Genomic DNA, 3,221 nt, shown 5'->3' on the forward strand with positions numbered 1-3,221 from the left:
TCAATCTGTGAAAAGCCAAAATAATTAATAAAGCTGGTAAGCTTGTACTCATCAAATCTGTGCTTAATAGTTTACCGGTTTACTACCTTAACTTATATAAGATGCCCAAAGCAGTAGCAGATAAGTTGATATCTTTGCAGAGGAGGTTCTTGTGGAGTAACAAGGACGGAAGGGATGGGATACCTTTGGTGAGGTGGGATATTGTGCAAGCTCCAAAACGTTTTGGGGGTTTGGGCGTGGACGATGCAGTGCTCCGGAGTACAGCATTATTGTTCAAGTGGTGATGGCGGTTTTCAAAGGAGGATTGCCCATTATGGAAGAAAATTGTGTGCTCTTGCAATGACTTGAATCCAAATGTCCTTCTTTCTTGTCAGCCGGATCCTAAAACAAAGGGTCCGTGGAAGGACATTTGTCAGTTGCAGATAAGAGAACAACAAGCGAGAGATAAGATGGTCAGAGGGTTATCATTAGAGCTAGGAGATGGTAGAAGAATTCATTTCTGGGAAGATAATTAGCTACCATGTGGTGTGTTGCAAGATGTATTTCCAAGATTTTTCTCGATTTCAAACCAAGTCAGATCTGTAATAGGGGACTGTGGGTTCTGAGATGGGTTGGAGTGGATATGAAACTTTCGTTGGAGAAGGGTACTATTCCAATGGGAGTTAGAATTAGTTAACCAACTTCATTGAGTTCTACAATCTGTCAGGTTAACAAGTGAGAGGGGGGACATAATAGTATGGAAATTTGATAGATTAGGAGTTTATTCTACTAATTTATTTGTGCAGGTTTTGCAGGCTGAGTCTCTCCTGGAGGACATTATGAGTTATAGTTTCACTAGATCTATATGGAGAGGACTAGTACCACCAAGAGTTGAGCTATTCACCTGGTTTGTGTTAGTTGGTAGAGTCAACACTAAGAAAAGATTGATTAGATTGGGCATTATTGATCACAGGGATATGATTTGTGTTTTATGTAAAAAAGAAATTGAGAATGATTTCCACTTATTCATTGGCTGTGACTTCACGTGGCAGGTGTGGTGTGCTTGGTTATACACCTATAATAAACTTTGGTCTATTCCAAAAACCATTAAGCAACATTTTGAGAGTTGGACAGGAGCTTCTGTAAGAAAAGACGAACGTAACAAGTGGCTGATTGGCTTTTTTGCTATCATTTGAAATACGTGATTGGAAAGGAATGCCAAAATTTTCAGGAATCAAGAAACAAGCGTTGCGAAAGTTATTACCAAGTCGATTAGGAGCTACAATGAATGGGTTGACTTTGTTCCGTCTAGTTGTTAATGGCAATACCAGAGATAACTACGATTTCTTTTTTAGTGTTTGTTTTGTAATTCTGGACTTTTTAAATGTTTCACCTTACTGTGTTGAGCTTTTTGTTTCAGAAAAAAAAAAAAACAAATTTAATATCCTATCAAATTAAAGTAAAAGATAAACAATAATGTATGTAGTTTTTGTTAAATTGTGTGAGAAGTTATTAATCATCTACCATCCAATTTTCAAATAAATAAATAAATAAGCATAACTTTCATCAGAATTTTCATTAGCATTTTAGGCATATATGAAAAACAGGATAATAGAAAATGATTAATTTAATTCAAACTTAAATTTGATTTCTCTAAATGATACTTTCCAAAAATGATCCTTATACGTTAATAACTTAATATTTTATATTAAAAATATTATCGAAAAGATCGATAGATCTTGATATGGTCGTCATAAACGAACTATAACTCGGCATGGTGCATTATAACTCCTCCATTCATGAGCCATAACTCGGTCAGATAAATGCTCCCATCATAACCGACGACAAAACGGTACACAATCAAAGTACGTTACCCACCTTTTCGTAACCGACCTTAATACTAAAAACGTAACGGCCAAACAGTCTACCATATAAAGCCAGGTAAAGTATTTTCTTCGGTAAGTAACTGATAGCACAATATACTGACTTAAGCTTCGGAGTGCCTTTGCAGGTATACTCCCCCCTCATTTGTTCGCACTATTCACGTCACACCAAGAAGAAAAGCTCGGAATTCAAGGATTGGACGCTCAGCCTCAGAGTGCATAAGCTCGGTTGATACCTCTATTTTGCAAGCAAGAACAATTGGTGCTCACCGTGGGGCCGAGAAAATCAATTCTTTCTTTTGGTCCCGTTATCCTTGCTTACGCCCATGGCTGACGTACCACCTCCTTCACTATCCAAACTTATGCGGATGATAGCTGAGCTACAACAAGCCAATCAACGGATGGCCGATGAAAATCAAATAATGGCTGCTCAAATCACCGAATTGAATCATGTTCGGATAGAACATGACGAGACTCATCATCAGCAACCAGAAGATAATGAGCATCATTCCCAGCCCTCACACATCTCAGAGACTATCCGAGCCAACGAGGTTCAACCCAAAGATGAAAAGGGAGAGTCCGACGAACTTGTAGGACCCTTCACAGAAGAAGTGATGAACTTCGAATTGCCAAAGAGATTTACCATGCCACTAACCCTCACACCTTATGATGGGCTCGGAGACCCGAAGAAATTTCTCAAAAAGTTTCGATCAATAATGATCATCAATGGTGCATCAGATATTGTTTTATACCTCTGTTTTCCAAATTATTTAGACGGTCCTGCACTTGATTGGTTGTGTGCTTTGCCTGCAGGTTCTATCTCACGATTTCAGCAACTAACCAAGCTATTTGAAGAACACTTCACCGGATCCGCAATATATCTACATGACTCTGACTATCTGAACACTATCAAGCAGGGGAAAAACAAAAGTTTGAAGGACTATATGACCCGCTTCACAAAAGTCGCCATCAGCATATCCGACCTCCATCCCGAAGTCCATTTGCACGCAATCAAAAGCGGCCTCCGACCTGGGATGTTCCAGGAAATAATTGTGGTAGCCAAGCCTAAAACCTTTGACGAGTTCCGGGAGAAAGCCAAAGGCCAAATCGATATCGAGGAGCTCAGACAAGCTCAGAAATCTGACAAAACAAACTACAAAGATGATGACAAAACTCCGAACAGTAAGAAAGGTTTTAAACTAACACCTCGCTTTGATTCTTACACGCAGTTTAACACTTAACGGGAGGATATCATCAAAGAAATTCTAAATTCAAAACTCATCAAGCCACCAAGAAAGGCCGGCACCTACCCAAGACACTAAGAACGTAGACAAATCTAAATATTGTGCCTTCCACCAG

Source organism: Arachis hypogaea, chromosome 18 (assembly GCF_003086295.3).
Source record: "Arachis hypogaea cultivar Tifrunner chromosome 18, arahy.Tifrunner.gnm2.J5K5, whole genome shotgun sequence".
In the NCBI taxonomy this organism is placed as follows: domain Eukaryota; kingdom Viridiplantae; phylum Streptophyta; class Magnoliopsida; order Fabales; family Fabaceae; genus Arachis; species Arachis hypogaea.